The sequence below is a fragment of the Prionailurus bengalensis genome, chromosome B3, assembly GCF_016509475.1.
Source record: "Prionailurus bengalensis isolate Pbe53 chromosome B3, Fcat_Pben_1.1_paternal_pri, whole genome shotgun sequence".
Lineage (NCBI taxonomy): Eukaryota > Metazoa > Chordata > Mammalia > Carnivora > Felidae > Prionailurus > Prionailurus bengalensis.
The window spans coordinates 14,199,773-14,220,345 of NC_057355.1; the positions used below are offsets into that span (position 1 = coordinate 14,199,773).

The 20,573-nt window shown below is 43.0% G+C and overlaps 1 long non-coding RNA gene across 1 annotated transcript; it reads left to right on the plus strand.

Moving 5' to 3' along the window:
- Window positions 1–3,191: 3,191 nt before the first annotated feature.
- Window positions 3,192–13,260, plus strand: LOC122468279. The gene is made up of 3 exons (XR_006293190.1): window positions 3,192–3,721; window positions 5,307–5,435; window positions 13,169–13,260. It is a non-coding gene; the product is annotated as an uncharacterized LOC122468279 (long non-coding RNA).
- The last annotated feature ends 7,313 nt before the right edge of the window (window positions 13,261–20,573 follow it).

Sequence of the window (20,573 nt, forward strand, 5' to 3'; positions counted from 1 at the left end):
ATCTCTTTATATCGTGAGCTCTTCGCCCTTGAAATTAGGTGTGGTTTGAGTTTCACCTCTGGGGTAGCACAGCCTTTCCGCAGGAGGCTTCCTGATGCCTCACCAGAGCCAAATCAGGGGCCACGGGAGCAAAGTCTGAAGAAAAATCACAGTGGCGTCACGGAGAGTCACAGGGATGTCCTGAGATTACAACAGCCCCTCTGGCAGCCGGCAGAATGGGTTTCACGCACATGCCTTGTCCCGAGTGTGCTGAGACTGACTTTCCCTCTAAATGAAGAGGTCAGACGGCCAAGCAAAGCCAAGTGCACTCATCCCACTGCGAAAGAGAGATGTTTCTTCGGTGTGAAACGTGGTTCGCCTCCCACCTGACTGCTTAGTTCCTACTGGAGTTTCCAATCTCGTTTCAGACATCCCTCCTCAGAAAACCCTCCCATCCTTCCCAGCCGCCTCTGCAGTCCTGTTTCTCTGGGTATTCACACTCTTCGCTGTCCCCCCTCTGTCCTTATTGCCGGGATAATCAAGAATTAATTGCGTGATTTGTTTCTGTAATACTGCTCTTGGTAAGATGGAAATTCCAGGGGGCTAGCTGGTCATGTCTGATCACACAGTTGTGGTCAGGCACGTGCCACAGAGTATTTTGGCATTAAGGATTTGGAAGCAGAGGGTCGCCTGGGTGCTCAGTTCGTTGATCTCCTGACTCTTGGTCTCGGCTCAGGTCGTGATCTCACGGTTTGTGAGTTCGAGCCTCGTGTCAGGCTCTGTGCTGACAGTGCGGAGCCTGCTTGGGATTCTCTCTCTCCCTCTCTCTCTGCCCCTCCTCTCCCCCCCCCCAATAAATAAGTAGTTTTTTTTTTAACATTTATTTATTTTTGAGAGAGAGAGAGAGACAGAGCACGAGTGGGGAAGGAGCAGAGAGAGAGGGAGACACAGAATTGGAAGCAGGCTCCGAGCTGTCAGCACGGAGCCCGATGTGGGCCTCGAACTCAGGAGCCATGAGATCATGACCTGAGCCGAAGCCAGATGCCCAACTGACTGAGCCACCCAGGCACCCCTGAATAAGTAAATTTTTAAAAAGTATTTGGAAGCAGAGCATAAAGGAAAAAAGGTAGCTGAAGCCATTCACAATTCTGAGTAAAATTTGGTCTAGCAGGGCATTTGGATGGTGATTCAAGACATAGTCAGGATTTAATTCTATTTCGGGGGCGCCTGGGAGGCTCAGTCGGTTAAACATCTGACTTCAGCTCAGGTCATGGTCTTGTGGTTCGTGGGTTCCAGCCCTGCATCGGGCTCTGTGCTGACATCTCAGAGCCTGGAGTCTGCTTCGGATTCTGTGTCTCCCTCTCTCTCTGCCCCTCCCCTGCCTGTGCTCTCTCTCTTTCTCTCTCTCTCTCAAAAATAAATAAACATTAAAAAAAAATTAATTCTATTTCAGTTAGGTTTTTGTGCTCAGGCTGGAAGGCAGCCTTCTCCAAAGAGCAAACTAACAGAAAATGTACAGATATTGGCATGTATTTCTGTATTATGAAGACGAGCTTTCTCTACTTTCCAGGCAAAGTCTTTGATTTTCCTAAGACAAGAGAATCAGCTGGGGAAGGAGAGTAGGTCTGCAACCAAACCCATAAATACCACAAGTCTCTAGTTTGGGATTCAGGAAGTTGTAATCTGATTTTACCTGGCTTATCTGACTGATTTATTATTTATTTACAACACTAGCATCTTCACTCATTTATTCAGCAGGAAGGCAAAGTGAGGAATTGGAAAGTTATTTGCAAACTTTGATACATACAGTCGGTTCAGCGTCTGACTTTGGCTGGGGTCATGATTTTGTGGGTTCGAGCCCCACGTCCGGCTCTGGGCTGACAGCTCAGGGCCTGGAGCCTGCTTCAGATGCTGTGTCTCCCTCCGTTCTTAGCCCCTTCCTCACTCGTGCTCTCTCTCTCTCTCTCTCTCTCAAAAATAAACATTAAAACATTAAAAAAAAAAAAACTTTGATAAATACATGTAACTTCATGGGATCTTCACCTCAGTGTGTATTTTCAGTAACACACTCAGAGACCTCTGTCATCTGGATAATTGTCCCAACTTGTCACTTCACTGTAATTGTAAAAACAAAACAAACACCCCCCTCCCCGCCCCCGATAGGACACAACGTTTTCTAAGCTAAGGGCAAAGTCTCTATGGAACTTTGGATTTTCTCAGAATGCATGAGATTTCTAGGCAGTCAGTTAACTCATACGGACTCTGCACCTTTTAGAAGCATATAGACGTTTGTAAATAGAGTCTTGTTTTTATATACAACTATTATACGAACACTGGGGCTTTGCTCTTTAGGAAGAGAGAGTTTCTGTGGAACAATCAATAGAGAAACCCTGGATGGCTCATTTTCTATTATGTATACCTTACAGGTCATGGAGTCAAGTACTGTGGCAGGGTTTCTAAAAGGCTGGTGATTTTTAGGAAAGAACATCAATAACATATGTAGCCGAGCAAGCTAAAATAATTACAATCAAATTTCATGCTTCAGGGCATAAACTGATTTCCTGCAAGGGTCAGGAAGGAATTACGCTGCCTTCACCAATGTGTACTGCATTGGGTAAATGACTCCCCTATTTTTGTTGGGTGTGCCTTCCCTCCCCCCCCCACCCCGCCCCGAAACTAATATACTGATCAGTGCTCTTAAGAATGCAGCTCAGCTTACCATACACCCATCCTTGGTTGCATCATACCTTTTTTGCTTTCTTCCCGGTACCTAAGAACCTTTCCTGTAGCACAGCGCACCGGACGGGGCACAGGTTGGGAAGCGTTGCCTATAAAATGCAAACGTTCCTTCTTGGACACCTTTCTAAAAGTTGAAGGAGGTCTAGAAGGGAGAATCTGGGCGGAGAAGAAAGCAAAAATAATGTGATTTGGGATTTTCAGCACACCGGCTTAAAATGCAGCGAGGACCACTTTGTCCCCTTTGAGACCCTGTCAACCCGTCCACTTCCGCTCCCAGCTTTTATTAATCTTTTTTTGTCCCCCTCCCCCCCCCCCCCCCCCCAGCTAACTTTTGCCACGGAGGGGCGGGGCGTGGGGGGAAATCTCCATCGAAACATGAATCTGCTCTTTCTCAGACCTTCGGCGTCACGAACAATAGATTCTCACCTTTTGCCACCATTTTGGAGGGGAGGGGGGGTAAGGGGAGAGGAGGAGGGGAGAGGAGCAAATGGTTATTCTCAGGCGCTCCTAACTACAAACTTGGAACAGAGGCCTTTGAGCTAATTAATTACATTCTGTATATCTGAGCCAGCTAGCAGAGCTCCTCGCTGACACTCGGATACATCTGGGCCTGATAACAATTGCAAATACTCAGGGCACACTTTAGGAAAAAAAAAAAAAAAAAAAAAAAGGCTTATGTTACAATGTGCAACAGCACGTTTTACAGTCCTCGGATCGGTCAGATAAATAAAACAGCTCGAGTCCAGGGCTTCGTGGGGGGAAACGTACTTGGTAACATTTCACCTAGAGCAGAAAAATTTCCCCACTGACAAAGGGACCACTTTGACCCGAAGAAAATGTTCAGTTCCTCCGAGGGACAGTTTTGGAGATTTGGGTCCGACGTGGGAGCGTAGGAGAGAATTTACGAGAAGCTCCTTCTGCGCACCCATCCGAGGAGCGGGTGTAGACATGAAGAGACTGCGCGTTCCCCGGCCGCGTTCGGGGTAACTACTGAAAAGATCGTGTGAGTCCGTTTGGGAGCCGCCTTGGGGGGGGGGGGGCAGGTTTAATGTGTTGAGCACAGGTAGGTGCCTTTCCAAGATCATGAGTCGTGCTTCGGGGGTGATGCTGGGAGCGCGGAAGGAAACACCTCCCAAAGCCAGAGTTTTGCGTTCGACAGAAACAATGGTCGGTGTGCACTTGGCAAAGAGCTGGCAGGCAGCCCCTTCTGCTACCACATGCTCTATGTCAGCAGTCAGCCTTCTTACTCCTGTGGAGAGCTGCGAGGTCATAAAATACAGGGGTGTCACTGACTTTAATCTGGCGAATTTCCCTGTTCCTCGAGTTTACGTCCTTTTTAAGTGCAGCTTTGACGCGTTAGTATTTAATATTCTTGCCCTTTCCCTTCAGTGTGTGGTTTTGTGGCACGAATCCAGGATGCCCAAGGTATTCATTTTCTCCATCTCATGCCCCTGCTTTTCCAGAACATTGCTATTTCAAAGTTGCATATAGTACGGGCCCCCCCCGGGGTGGCGCAGTCAGTTACTCGTCTGACTTAGTTCAGGTCATGATCTCGAGGTTCATCAGTTCGAGCCCCGAGTCGGGGCTCTGTGCTGACAGCGCGGAGCCTGGAGCCTGCTTCCGATTCTGGGTCTCCCTCTCTCTCTGCCCCTCCCCTGCTCGTGTTCTGTCTGTCTCTCTCTCAAAAATAAATAAATGAATTAATTAATTAACAAAATAAAAGTTGTATATATTAGCCACAACTTTATTACAGAGGACAAAAAAAAAATGTGATCTTCCATTTGTAGAGCACTTTGGACTTAACTCATGCAGGTTTTTTTTTTTTTTTTTTAATGCACAAAACAGGACGGAGAGGTAGTGAGCCCCCATTTGACAGATGTAGCAACTGAGGCTCAGATATATGTAGGAAGGTGTTCCAAATTCTCCAGTTCTTAAGCAGAAACGGAGCTCAATTCCACAACCCATGAGCATCCGTAACTAAATAAAGTGCTTTTAGCCATTATACGACCACCTTTTGATTATGTAGTGATTTCCATTCTGAAAGCAACTTTTTTTCCTACATCATCTCCTTTAATAAATAAATTCAAAGGACACCCAGGTGGCTCAGTCAGTTAAGAGTGGGACTTCCGCTCAGGTCATGATCTCATGGTTCGTGAGTTCAAGCTCCACTTTGGGCTCTGCGCTGACAGCTCGGAACCTACCCTGCTTCAGATTCTGTGTCTCCCTCCCTCTCTGTGCCCCTCCCCTGCTTGTATTCTCTCTCTGTCTCTCTCATGAAAGAAAGAAAGAAAGAAAGAAAGAAAGAAAGAAAGAAGAAAGAGAAAAACTCTAATTAAAATAAATAAGCTTTAAAAACAAACAAATAACTAAATACATACATCCGATATAATCCACCCATTTAAAAATCGCTCTCAATTCAGAGGCACAGGGATGTAACTGAGTTTCTTAGCAGAGGTGGAGGAACTGATGGAATGTGAATTTTGGTATTCCTTTTAGACAGTCTCTTGCATATATGGATATCGCATATACCGAGGAGCATGCGTCACTTTAACGATGATATGCCCTGTCACCCCGTTTGTTCTCTTAAGGAAGCAAATAAACACGGATTTTCTTGAGGAAAATGAATGAGCCCAGAGACCACGTTTCATGCCTTACTGAACCCCCGACTCACTCGCTTCGAAGGCCATCTGTCCTGGAGACAAAAAGACCACTTTTTGGTAAGTTGTGGGGAGGTTTGGTTTGTTTGTTTTTTGGGGGTGAGGGGGTGGGCGGGGGTATCCGTGTCTCTGGAAAGCCGGCCCCTGTGTTCTCAGGGGTTATAAAAATGGGACTCGTTTTTATTGGCAATCCACAGCCGTAGTGCTGAGACAAATACAAATTGGACGGTGTGGATCCTCAAAGGTGAGAACATACAGCTGTTGGGAATTGCGGGAGAATCTGACCAATAAAGGAAGTCACTATTTTTCCAGGCCTAAAGTGAGTTATAGGGCGAGACGGGTGTTGTATATTTATGTAAGGCAGCAACGGGGAGTTTAAACGGCCGTATATTGCCGAAAGAACATCATTCACATTCAGGCTGAGACAAAAGGTGGAAATGAAGTAACATCCTGGCCAGAGAAGGGCTCACGACAGAATAATAACGTTTCAGAGAGGGGGGCCACGGAGGAGGCCGTGGGTAGGCCTCAAAATGAGGAAATGATCAAAATGCCTTGTCAGGCCTTCAAAAAACAGTTACACACGCGCGCGCGCGCACACACACGCTCAGGATTAAGGCCTGGCCAAGCGTCCTTGGGAAGGAAGGTCATTTATCTTTCACAGAAACGCGTACACAATTACTTGCAACCTTCATCAGTATAGTCAGCAAGATAGGTTTGCCAAAAGAACTCGAAAAAATATATATCAATACACATATTACAGTTGGGACCCCATTTGGTGTGCATTATTATCATGCACTCTAGCCTCACTGCATCAGCGTGCATACTAATTCAGGACAATATCTGAAGGACTAAAGTGGTTCCGGCTGCTCAAGACATTCAAGGGAAGGGGGTTGGGAGGTGGGGGTGGGGGTGGGAACTGTCTTATCTCCTGTGTTTATTTATTGTGTCCTTTTGTTTAGAGGAAGTTGCATGGGGAAGAAAGGGATCATGAAATTATACTCCTGTAATGGCAAATGGTGAAAGGGAAACAGACATTCATTCCAGAAAAATAATCAAAAGAGGACGGGGGGGGGGGGGGGGGGGGGGGGGGGGGAAAAAAAAAAAAAAGACTTAGCCAGTCTGTGGGACTCTTGGAAAAGGCTGTGCTTCTGTTGGGTAGAAATGGTCTCCAACATCCCCCCCCCCCCCCCCGCCACGCTAATTAAGATGTCAACATTTTTAATGGCGATCACGGTGAATATTGCAGAAGCTTTGGTCATTTTAGCAAAAAAAAAAAAAAACAAAAACCCACAAAACCCAAAAAACAAACAAAAGAAAACAACCCACCAGGATATAAAATAAGGATCTCTAGTCACACAGCTTTTGGTTATTACTAGCTTAGAATGCTTATTAAAATACGGGATCCTATGGAACGGGGACAAAAACAGTCTGTCTTATCCCTGAGGTTTATTTATTTTTGAAACGGATGTAACAGTTATGAAAAACTTACCATGAAAAAGGCTCCATTCAAAGTGTGTCTGTGACCGGCCCCGGACAAGATGTGAAAGTCTACCTTATTAGGACAAAGCGCGATGAGACGTCACAATGATTGTGTGCCAGGGAGACGTAATTTAAAACCTACAGCACACATATACAACCTCAAGCATCCTGAAAGTTTTAAGGGCATAGTGGAATCACGACGTGGATAGATTTGCTTCCATTTTCTCTTTTCTTTTTCTTTTGTCTCTACCATTTAGTAACTGCGTGCTACACCGCCGTTAAAAGAAAACAAAACAAAACAAAAACCAGTGGATCGGGATGATTTAATTTTCTCCTCGGACCCTTTCGAAACCGTATTATTTCTCGCTGTTCCAGTCATGCCTGACGAGTTTGCACATCCAACCCCAATATTATCGGGACATGGTATTTAGCAACCTTTTCAATAGCCAAAGGCAAGGGAGACTAAGAATGGACTCTCAGGCTTCCTCCTCTCCCTATAAAACCAGCAATTTGCAGATGGGAACCGCTCAAAATGCATTTGCAGGTGAACTTTCCAGGCACAGAGCTGAAGCCACAGATTTCTAAGAATGACAACTTCAGCACATCCGTGAAATGATCCTACTCGCCAATTTCCTATTTTTCCACAGGGGACATCTCAAGGGCTGGGGTCATGCAGATTCATTCCTGGCTTCTGAAGCATCAGGTAATGGCCAATGCCAGAGGCGGGATTCCAAAACCATTAGCCCAACTGGTCTGATCCTATATGGGAAAACCCGATACTTGGGCCCCGCACCCCATCTCCTGGCCTGCCTGCCTAGTACTAAAAATGCATCAGTGGAGAAAATGCTGAAATAGGTCACTCGCTGAAGCATATCCTAGCAGTGTTTGATGAAAAAACAAATGCCATTTCCACAGAGTTTGAGCTCCATTGAGAAAAATAATACCTTAAACACAGATTGTTCAGTCTCCAGTCCTGTGTTTGCTATATATATATAATCCACACACACACACACACACACACACACACACACACACGTGTATATGTATAGAAAATCTATCTGTGAGGAATTCCTTGAACCAAGAATCGTTGGTCACACCTGCAGCATTTCATTCTAAGAAGCAATACTGGCAGAGGAAGAAAATTCTTCCTTTCTTTGGTTTTTCCCTTACATGTTTGAGTCAGGAATCATTAGAACAGTTGCTGGCATCCGGCATCCGTGTGTTGTGGTGTGTTGAAAAAAAAAAAAAACCCTCCCTTTAAACGCAGATTTTAACCTTTCCACCTTGGCCTCTTACATTTTCTTTCCTTTTACTCAAAGCATTTAGGTAAATTAGGATGAGGTCCTTCCATAAAAATGCAAGGGGATCAGTTAAACTTTCATCTCTAATTTATTCATGAAGAAGTGAGGTCTTGCCTGGTCTTGCTGTGCATCATCCTGTCAGAACGACTTTCTCTCTCGTTGAGAAGGGAGATGGAAGGACAGGAAATCAGAGCTTGGGTTTTGCTAGTAACTGCCGCCGGGATAAAAATGCAGGCGTCTTCTTGCTTGGGGATGCGAATGGGGGCAAAAGTCTCAAAACACCAGAACTGGGACCGGAGGAGCATCTGTATGTGCGGGAGCGTATAAATAAAAGCACGAATTATAAACATAAATATGTAGCTATTACGAATGCATCAAATGTAAACACGTGGCTTCTAGAATCCACCTGTTAAGACGCCTCTCGATTCCACGCCTCTAAACCTATTCATCATCGTGGCGTAGGCACACCATCGTGTCAACGTGCGGGTGGACGCAAAGCATTTACAACAATGGAAAACACGCCCGAATTAAATTTCCCACACCGTACCGTTTCCAGCTCTGTTTTGTAGTTACAACTTCCCGCGAGCTTGCTAGGGTAGACTGTCCACTTTAATGATTCTTGCTCTCATGCATAAAGATGAAGCTCTCCGTTGCCCTGCGTGTGCAGGCAAACACGTGTGTGAGTCGCCCCCCCCCCTTCTTGAACAGGGGCAAGTTCAAAAGATTTACTCGTCTTTTAAGAAGACCCTCGTTTTCTCTTTCAAATTTAACTGCGGTGTGATACGCGGAACGTTCTCTCTTAAAAGTTCCTCATCTTTCTTTTTCCCTTTGTAAATCATTTCCTGTGTTGTTGTTTTTTTTTTTTTCCTGTTCCTTCTCCACTTCTGAATGTATTTCACATTTGTAGGCTTGTGGGGAAGGAGCTCAGAGTCTTATAATGTGAAAGACCTTATTCTGGTTGATGAATAGGTTCCTCGGTTTTGCCATTCCCACCCCGGTATTCAAAAATTATCATCTTTTATACATGTGCGAAAGGGAGGGGGGTGGGATCTGGCATTAGTTCTTTTAGTCGTCAGGAAATTACAAAATGTACACTTGCAAAGTAAGCAATTTTTGCAGTCGGCCTGCACATCCATCTTTTTAATGAGCCTTGTTTATAACCTGACGCCATGTTTCTAGTCACCTACCCTGTTTACGTCTTTGGCCCCTTTAATTAAGAGAAGAACCAGTTAAAAGAAAGTAAGAAGAAATATTAATATGATCTGATTAATTCAGCTAGCGGGAGGTTATGGGGTACCAAGGTTATTATAACCTATAAAGGCAATGTGAATAAAGCTGTATTCATTTGTAATTTTATTAGGCGGAGCAAATTAGTGAGTCTGCATAGCAGTGACAAAAGACCCGTTCCTATTTTTCCTTACCCCCTACTGCAAGGGCCAGGTGCCCAAAGTTAGGCTCCATATTAGGCAAATGAGATCTGATACATCTCAGCTGCACATCTAATGAGAACCTCCAGAGCTGGTGCTGTGCTAATTTGGAAAGATTAGCTGGGATGTTTGTGTATGGCTGGTTAAAGTCCAATGAAATAAAAGGAAAGCACAGAGAAAAGGAAGCAAAACCAGCAAAGGGTTAAAGACCTGAAGACAACTGGGGCGGGAGGGGGGAAGGCCAGAGAGAATTGATCATGGGCAAACTATTAGAAACAAACTATCAGGGGCAGTTTGCGGGGTGAAGAGAAAATTCTGTTTTAAGAGAAACAACCACGGAACCAGTCTCTTTCTAATAATAAAACGCAGTAAGGTCCACCCGCCGTGGGGTCCCCCTCGCCTTGAACCTTCCCACCCCAGCCCCTCTGACATCAGGAGCCCAGCTTTTGTCCACTTTCGTGGAGTCAAAGAAAACTGCAGGGTTTATTTCCGGGAAGGAGGTGGCGAGCCCTGATCGGTTATGGAGTGTTCAAAGGAGAGTAAGACCTTGGGTTGCGAGTAACTTGTTCTGCGAGGGTTCCGCAAGAGGATCAGACATTTGTGATAAATTTTAACTTGATAAACGAGCGTTGGCTTGCGATGGCAGTGGGGTACCTGACACCGAACATCACATGATCACGACTGAACCAACAGTTCTTGAAATTCGCTTTGATATACAAGTGCTTTGGATTGCAAGCATGTTTCTGGAAAGAATTGCACTCTTAAACCAAGGTTTGATTGTAAAAGTAAGTAGGCATGGTGGGAGTCTTTAATAGAAAGATCTCGGTATCCTTCCAGAGAGACATTCTCTTGGGCTGGTCTGTGGCTTTGGAAAAGAGGCTTCATTCTTCCAAAATCCTGATTTGTTTGGGCCTCTGATGTATGAATTACAGTTTCCCTCATCTTGCTTTTATCTCCTCAGTTTTTCTGAACTCGAATTTCAGAGTCACTGCCAATCTGGTATTTGTTCTGGCCTGACTTGGCATCTCCCGGTGATGGCTCCAACCCTTACCTGGCCTATGCCTGACTCGCTGTTACGACCTCAACCCTGAGAACTTGGAGGGTTCCCTTCCACCACAGTCCAGAAAAAGGTTTTGATTCAGTTAGGGGTAAACTCTGTTATATCCTGAAAATTAAAATTGATTGTGATAGTTCTTAGTCTGATGCATACCCTAGACATAGACTCCTAAAGGGCTCATCTGAGCTCTTAACCAACTCTGAGTCAGAAAATTCACCTTTTACATGTATATAGTTGTACTTTACTGGAATATCTCTGGAATACTATCTAAGCTAGTTACATGTTTGCCTCTGAGAAGGTAACTAGGTGCATAGCGGACAAGGTGGGTTAAGAGAATTTGTTCGTCATTCCGTACCTCCTAAATCGTGAACATGAATATGTTCCCTATTTAAATCGAGATCTTTTCGGGGCGCCTGGGTGGCGCAGTCGGTTAAGCGTCCGACTTCAGCCAGGTCACGATCTCGCGGTCCGTGAGTTCGAGCCCCGTGTCGGGCTCTGGGCTGATGGCTCAGAGCCTGGAGCCTGTTTCCGATTCTGTGTCTCCCTCTCTCTCTGCCCCTCCCCGTTCATGCTCTGTCTCTCTCTGTCCCAAAAATAAAAAAACGTTAAAAAAAATTTTTAATCGAGATCTTTTCATGATTTTTTCAAAGTACAATCTTTCACCAAAAAAAAAGAAAAAAAATTGCCTTTTATAAGAAACAAAACAAGCAAGCAAAGGGAAAAAAAATAAGAGAGAGACAAATCAAGAATCAGACTCTTAATTATGGAGAACAAACTGGTGGTTACCCAAGGGGAGGTGGTAGGGGGATGGGTGAAACGGGTTCGGGTTCAGGAGGACACTAGTCACGATGAGCCCTGGGCGATGCCTGCAATTATTGAATCACTCTGTTATACAGCTGAAACGAACATAACACTGTATGGTAACTAATTTGAATCAAGATAAAAACTTCAAAAGAGAAAAGTAGCCTTTTCCCAGTAGTACGGCATCCTGTCGAGTGTACTCTTAGGAGAAGAAAAAATCGTTAAGTTGGATAATAACAACAACAGAGTCCAAATAGATCATTTCAGAAACCCAACGGAGAAACGAAGGACATTCATCTTGAACAGGCATTTCCATGGCCGAAATTATTTGAATGCTTTACACTATGTTCAAAACAAATATAAAATAAGTGAAAAAAATTAAATAATAAGAAGGAAACCCTCCCTGGTTGAGGAGAGAAACGACTTCTCAAGAAAATGAATCTTTTATTGGAAATAAATGAAAAGACAGAGCATTATATTGGACATAAGTGTTCTCTCACCTCCAAGTACAACATAAAGTAGGAGTCTGAAAATGTGAAAAAAAAAATCATGCAGTGATCTCTCTTCATGCAAAATGCATCTCTAAAGTTTTAAAAATACATATAACGGTTCATGGATACGAATGTGGGAGCAAATCCCACAGTGAACACATTTAAATACCTTCCAAACTCTTTGGGATTTTTCCTCCTGGGCGATACTCTCCTTTTTTAAAATGGCTTTCTATCACTTTTTTGATAGAAAGTGTACGCGAAATTGTTACTATTTACATAACATTTCAATGGCCCCCTGGTTCTCCCCATCATCACGTTGCTTCCACTGGTCAGGTGAGAAATGGTTAAAAACATCTCGGGAACAGCAGAGCTGGTGCCTCGCTTAGAAGAAGCTAATACTATCATAGTAGGGACTCAGGGAATATCTATTGAGTCAAATAAGTCAAATAAGTGTTCAAATGCATATCACACACAGCTTGGTAAGGTGACCTGTGGTTTTCAATCAGAAACCATCTTTCTTTCATCACTGATGCCGCTGCACTCACAACGTTTGGTTTATTCTGAGCGACAGGGGTTTAGCGCAGGTCCTCTGGTCAAAATCCCAGTTCTCTCACTACATGCTGTGTGTCTTTGGGCAACTGGCTTAATCTCTCTTTGGCTTCGTCTCCTCGTTTGTCCGATGAAGGAAATAATGGTAGCCCTCAGCTCTTGGAGTTACTTCGAGGATTAAATGACTTAGTGCCTGTAAATCACTTCGAAAAGTATTTGACATATGGCAGTCCTTGATAAACGTCAGCTAGAGTTACCATTTTACCTTTTATTTTGGGTGCAGCTTTTATAGCAGTCTCTCCCCAACTTGTGAAGCCCGTTGGAGACAGGGGCTGGCTTCTTCAGCTCCCTGGTGCCTCTGTGCCTAGCACAAAAGCCCTACCTCAAAAGAGGGACTCGAGACATGCTGACATTTTCTACACTGCATGGGGTAACAGTCATTGAAACGATCCTGCTTAGAACCCGTCTTTCCCTCTCCACTTTGTTCTTGGGTTTTCCCTCTTAATCTTCTGTTTTCAACAGCCGCAACGGAGCAGCCAATAACTACCAGACAAGACCACGTGGAAGCTTGAGTGTTAAGTGCCATGTATTACAATACTGATAAAATGTTGACTTTATGTTAGTATCTGTGGGCTACAACAGGTTCCGTGAACGTTGGTACCCTTACTCTCTCTCTCTCTTTCTCAAGAAAAAGATGCCGTTGTTGGTGTGCGAATCCTGGAAGGAACCAAGATTTGGGAAAATTGTCTCTGCCACCTTCTAAGCTACTCTTCATATCAAGTTAACACCCAACTCATGGGATTGGGACACGTTTTGGTGAGATAAAATATGTAAAATACCCAGTACTCCGTAAATGATAACTATTGTCACAATCCTCGTTTGCAGAAAAATTCACCTCAGAGGGTTCCCATAGGCATAAAAGACTTCAAGCAAACATCATTTGGTAATGGTTGCCCTCGTCGTTGGTAACGGTGCTTTGATTGGAAGGGTTCTGAGTCGGAGCCCACACTCGGGGGACTGGGTCTGTCATCTGGAAGCAATCGTGCCTCGTGCCCTGTCCAGGAAGGGTCAGCACTGCCCTATGCTTTTTCCACATAGACGGCAAGGATCTTTCCAAAGATTCCAAGCCCCCTGGATTCTCTCGGAGATCTGATGAAGCCTCTGAACCTGTCTTAGAAAAAATGATTTTAAGTCAATAATGTAAAATGCACTTTAAAAGACAGCCATTAAAGGGGTGCCTGGGTGGCTCAGTTGGTGAAGCATCCGACTTCGGCTCGGGTCACGATCTCACAGTTCGTGAGTTCGAGCCCCACGTCGGGCTCTGTGCTGACAGCTCAGAGCCTGGAGCCTGCTTCGGATTCTGTGTGTGTGTGTGTGTGTGTCTCTGCCCCTCCCCCCCCCTCAAAAAGAAATAAAACATAATAAAAAATTTAAAAAATAAAATACAATCATTAAAATGCTGATAAGACCAACTCATAGTATCATAATATCATATGTGCTTCTTTCTTAACGTAGTAAATAACAAGATCCAGCGACAGGTCTCATACCTATCATCCTGTTAAAGATGCATGGAACAAACATGACACTGTGATGGATCTGTGGCATATTTAATGTAATAGAATTGTATCCATCCCTTGGTGCAAAATCATACGTATTCTTAATACTGTTACCATGTTTTATCCACATTCATAATGAAAGGGAATGCTGCATTTCAGTTAGAAATTGCTGAAAGTAAAGATGCATCCATCCATTTTGTCCATCCATTTTCATGGACCCCTTGCCCTGGAGCCCTCGATGGTGAATCACTGTGCTAGAATCCCAACTTAAAACCCTGGCCCGAGACCTAGAAACTTCTTTTCACGTAATCAGCTTGGTATATACCGTGTTTCTCCAAGACCACCTCCCTGGTCGCCCTCCAGCACATACTCCTCCATCGAATGACGTTTGTAAGGGCCTTCAGAGATCAAGTCTTAGACATTTTTGTGGACACGTTGAATTGTTCCTCCTACCTACACAGGCTGATACCATAATTATTATGGTTCTGTTTCTAGTGAGTTGGAGTATCTTGGTATAAATGTTATGATTTCTGAAAGTCAAGATTGGAGATAGATGCAAGAGAATTCAAACTAAGCTATGACAATATTTTAAGAAATGAAATGCTTTGGGGCGCCTGGGTGGCGCAGTCGGTTAAGCGTCCGACTTCAGCCAGGTCACGATCTCGCGGTCCGTGAGTTCGAGCCCCGCGTTGGGCTCTGGGCTGATGGCTCGGAGCCTGGAGCCTGTTTCCCATTCTGTGTCTCCCTCTCTCTCTGCCCCTCCCCCGTTCATGCTCTGTCTCTCTCTGTCCCCAATATAAAGTAAAAAACGTTGAAAAAAATTTAAAAAAAAAAAAGAAATGAAATTCTTTGAGAACAGTCATAAAACAGGAAGTGCCTGAAGACTTGGGAAACTTCAGACTCAGTTGTGCAGAGGGAAAAGAGCAAAATAGACTTTGGACAAGCATGTAGACTGCGGGATAGTAATTCAACCTCAGCTTTACAGCTTTTTGACATGGACCCATATTCCTAGATAAAGGTTATAATTCATTCTCCTGGATATGAAACAATTCTTCACATGTTGGATTAAAAGCCCAGAGGGTATATATAGAGCTGGGTATATTGGGACAGAGTGATGTGTATCTCTAAAAAGGGAAACACAATTTAGATTAGGAACCTATTGTAAAGACAGGATACAGGTTTAATTTTTTTTTTAATGTTTATTCATTTTTGAAAGACAGAGAGAGACAGAGCACAAACAGGAGTGGGCGGAGAGAGAGGGGGGGGACACAGAATCCTAAGCAGGCTCCAGGCTCTGAGCCATCAGCACAGAGCCCGATGCGGGGCTTGAACTCATGAACCGTGAGATCATGACCTGAGCCGAAGTCGGACACTCGACCGACTGAGCCACCCAGGCACCCTGACAGGATACAGGTTTAAATTGGTGATTTATGTATTTACAAATGTTGTGCATGTTATTGACTCCCCATGAAAGTAACAAGTCCAAAGGGATAGTTAAAGTAAAACCTTACTCGTCGCTCATATCTTAATGGTGACTGAGAGGGAGAACGCAAGATGAAGTCTCCCAAATCTGACCTTTCAAAGGCAGACACGGTGTGGCTCTTCATTGCTTGTTTACATTTGCGATAATAAAAAGATTAATTGATTGTTCAATAAATTATCACTTTGCAGATGGGGTTAGTCTCTTAAACAAACCACCAATCACCTTGTTAACACATAGATATAAATAAATCGCTTTCAATAGAATGAAAATTATCCCCTATGTAGGTGTGGCAATTAGATTATTGATTTCAGGTAAATGTCTAATTAATTATGCAATAGGCTTCATTTCTTCTGTTAATTAAACTCCTGCTCTTTTAAGTCAATAAACTGTAGCCTCGGGAGAAATGAGAAGTTTCCCATTTGAAGAGCCCAGGCACTACGCCCCCAAGTGGGGGCAGAATATGGAACCCTTCCTTTTCCTTCAACACAAAGACCCATATGGGGACGAACTTTTAAGAGTAAATTGTATTTCCAGTTCATTCATTGTCTATTTCTAGAATCCAGATGGAATAGAAATCCGAAAAGAAATACTGAACTTGAAGGGAAGCCACTACCCTGTCTTTTGTCAGATTCTACCTAACAGAAATTCAACTCTCTCTGTCTGATTTGGTTTTACAGAGACCAGCTCTAACCTACCTTTACACAGTCTCCACCCAAGGTTCAACTCCTTCCGAAATCGTGTTATCCTCATTTCAGTGTTGATCATTCACACGATCTAGCCGGGAGAAAAGACTATCTTTAGGATTGTCCTGGGATCAGAGCCTAAATGCAACTCATGTCCTCACCAACATGCCTTGTCCTATTCTTTACTTTGGACCAAAGGGTGATCCATAAACGACTTGTTTTTTTCTGTTCTACTTGGGAGTTGACTAGTTGTTTTCTCTTCTCTTTTTGGGTATGTGAGGGGTGGGCTGAGGGGTGGAAGGTGGGGGCTGTAGCTGCTTTCCCTCACACCTGGAATCTGAACTTGGCTATCCCTCTCACTCTGATTTCATAACTTGATAAGGCTTCTGACCCTTTGATTGACTCCAGGTTTTGCTTTTCCTACCCTGGCCTCAGTACCAAAGTCTCACACATGTCCTCTCTTGTAAATCTAACGTTTTGCACATAGTAGAGGCACAATATCAATCCAGTAAATGAATGGAAGGGTGGGGGCCACATTGTGTATTTGTGAAGAGCCCTGGGTAAATTCAGTTCTGGAGAGTCTCTAGCTTCCAGACAGCAATGAACTGATTCTTTTCTTCTTTTATGCATTGACCTAAGGATAGTCCACAAAATTAAAAATTACAGTGATAGTCATGAATATTTATTGAGTGCTTACTATGTTTCAGACATCGTTCTAAGATAAATGGCGTCCATTATGTCATTTAATCCTCAAAGAACACTTTCAATACCCACTTTATTATCTTCATTTTGCAGAAAGAGAACATGAGGCATAGAACCCAATGTCACAGAGTAAGTGTTGGAATGAGGTTTTAAACTCAGGAAATATGACTACAGATTCTGTGCTTTTAACACCTACCCCGCCACCAGTGATCACTCATAGGCAAAATGAGTGACCAGAACCGAAGGATCAATAGTGTATCAAACCGGTCCTCTTGGGCGCCTGGGTGGCTCAGTCAGTTAAGTGGCCAACTCTTGATCTTGGCTTCGGTCATGACCTCACAGTTCTTGAGTTTGAGCCCCACGTTGTGCTCTGCCCTGACAGCACCCAGCCTGCTTGGGATTCTTTCTCCCTCTCTGTCTCCCCCTACCCTACCCGTGCCCTCTCTCACGCTCTCTCCCTCTCTCAAAATAAGGAAATAAACTTAAATTAAAAAGAAAAAAACAACTGGTCCACTTGACCTGAAAACTTTTTGGCAAGAATGATAGCTCATATTTAGTAAGACCTTAATTCATGTTATTCATCCCGCAGTGAACATGCAGACCGCCATATTCTCAATGAAATCTCCCATCAAGAAGGGGCTGACATTCTATGATGCCGGCCAGGTGCTGAACAGAGGAACACTTCCCGCTAATGGTTTTAGCACTAGAAACGTGGATAACACATAAATAGAAAGCATTTTCTCCTGACCAAAATACTTGCCCCGAGCATAGAAGTAGCTACAGAGAACTACACACTATGTTTTCACGTGAACGTTGCCCAGTGAGTTTACAGTAAGCCTGGACGTGGTCCTACTGACCACAGAATGACTTTCGCTACCTCTTGAGAACCTGGATATTTCCTTGTATGGCAAGAGCTATAATTAGCTGAGGACTCCTAAACTGTACTTGTTAAAAATAATCCCCATTCAAGAAACCTGGTAAAAGTTGTGCTGGTGTTTGCACGAAGCCTGTTATACATAATTTTCTGAAGCTGTTTTCAATCATGCAAATGATTTTTTCCTTTGCAATATGCTAATGCAATCTGATTTATTTCAGTTGTAAAAGTTAATTACAATGTGTTTGTGAGTCCCTAAAGATGATGTATTAAATGTTTATAACCGGGATTATTAAAATGTCCTGTCTCGATTACAGAGCGTCTCTTTCAAACACTAGAACTAATTGTAGCCTTAAATCACAACAACCTCACTGTTAAAATTAACACAAGGGCAACATTGCATAATTTTAATTAATTTTAATTTGGCCAAAGCAAATTAATTTTTGTTTTCTAGAAGGACAGCTACACTCTTTTGTAGCCTGCTGCCACTGAGTATGGAGTTCATAAACTTCTTTTCTTCTGAGCATCTTCATGATCTTTGTTTATATTTTGGTTCCGATTTGCATATCTGGTTCTCTCTGGAGATAGAGGGTGGGAGGGCAAGGAAACCACAGTGGAATGTATACACTTCTGTGGTCAGGGAGACACATTTTTGTCTGTGAGTTTCATAATCTTCGTGGTCCAAGTCTTTACCAATAATAACATTCAGAACTCAGACTTCTATACTTAGCACCCATTAAAAAGCTGCCAACACCTCTTTCAAAGTTGGCAAAACAATTTCCTAGCAAGTACCTGCTTAGAAGACATCAGGTCCAGATTCTTTCCTCCTTTTCCTTGTGCCTAACATGTGAATACCCAAACTGATTATTTCATATGCATAACTAATACTTCCTTTGTTTTATCTGCTGTTTTATCAGGGTGTGCTAGACTTAAACAACAGTAACAAACAGGATAAAATTCTGTTTATTCCTAAAACTGACTGATCCTTCCCTGGAAAGCTTCACCTCCAGTCTCCATTTCTCTGAGTATCATGGTCAGTCTCTGCATTCAGAGGAAAGCTGTTTTAAAATTAGCCACAGCCGTGATAAAAAAGAAAAAAAAAAAAAAGAAAAAATCTTGAAAATATATCTTAGAAAGTCAACATAGCCCCCTGAAATCTAATGTTTTTATTTTTATTTTCTTTATTTTTGAAGGAGAGAGAGAGAGAGTATGAGCGGGGGAGGAACAGAGAGAGAGAGAGGGAGACACAGAATTCAAAGCAGGCTCCAGGCTCTAAGCTGTCAGCACAGAGCCCGATGTGGGGCTCGAACTCACGAACTGTGAGATCATGACCTGAGCTGAAGTCGATCGCTTAACTGACTAAGCCACCCAGGGGCCCCCCTGAGATCTAAAAAAAAAAAACACAAAAAAAAACCCATAAAAAAAACCCAAAAAAATCTGTGACAAGTACTGTGTGAGATTACAGTGCTTTATCTAGCTGACCATAAGTTCTAAATGTTGTAAAGAACTGGATAAATTATATATTTCAACTCACATGTAGATATTTTGGGATGACGTGCGTTCCTGCTTTTGCCAATCATCTAAAGTTTAACCTGCTTGCCCACATTTATAAGCGTTCCTTATGCACTTGATAAACTAAATCTTAGAAGCAATCTCAGTTTATGGCCAGACACCATAATCATAGCCAAAATGATGCGTGAGTTTAAAAAGTAAAGTCTAAGCATATCAAATAACTCTTTGTGCAAGCCAACACGTTGTCTTTAAGAGTAAAAGAGGACACTGCTGATTAATTGCATGAGAAAAAATTTGCTTAAGACTGGAATCTCCTGGGAAAAATGGAAGATTCGCTCACCTTCCACACTGGGAAATGACTGATGACTTTCTAGTTGTATATTTCCCACATTCCTTCTGTCTGTCCCTTTGTTACAAAAATGGGTCTCTGGCAACCACATCTTAATAGCATGATTCCATTCTGATTAGAGTTGACTGGATGGATATGGATATTTGATTGCATGAGATCTACGGAACTTTGCCTTAAGTGTAGTCAGGCATGAGATATTTGGGTTAAACTCTGGATGCGGCTAAATCAGTATTAAACAAAACTGAGGGATGTGGGCAATTCCTTTTCGGTCCATGCTGTGAATGTATTTACTAGATAATAAAAATGTACATTTGGGCCACAGATCAGGTCAAAGCATATATATGACAAGTTTCATTTTTTTGACTAAGGAAAATTACCGCTGGGTAAACAGGTAAATGCTGTGTATAGAATTATGAAAGGAAATTTAAAGTTCTTGTCTGGTTAAAAAAAAAAAATTAAAAAAAAGAGTGACACGACTCAAGTTACCATAATGGCAACCTACACATAATCAGTACGAAAGGTTTTTGGGTCAAATTCAATGGCTTTTAAAACATATCTAACAGAAAACATGTCTTGGATTGAAGAATGCATTTTTTTAAAAAATTGTGAATTTGTCAATTAGTAAATTCCATTTTGATCTTGAGTTGAATGTGCACTGATAACAGAGTAAAAGCATATTATTTCTTATAAGTGAATGTTTGCAGAGAATATTAGGGCCTTTTTGAAATTCTTTCTGCTCCTAAAATTATATTGGTCAGAGGGAGAAGGGGCAAATTATGTATTGATGATCTGACTAGCTGTATTTATATATGAATGTTTCTTGGGCTTATGTACTCTGTGAGGTCAGGGAAATTATTTTATTCACCTTTGTATCTCCAAGTTCTTAACATAATTCTAACTACATATTCAGTATTAAATGTACAGGTATAAACAG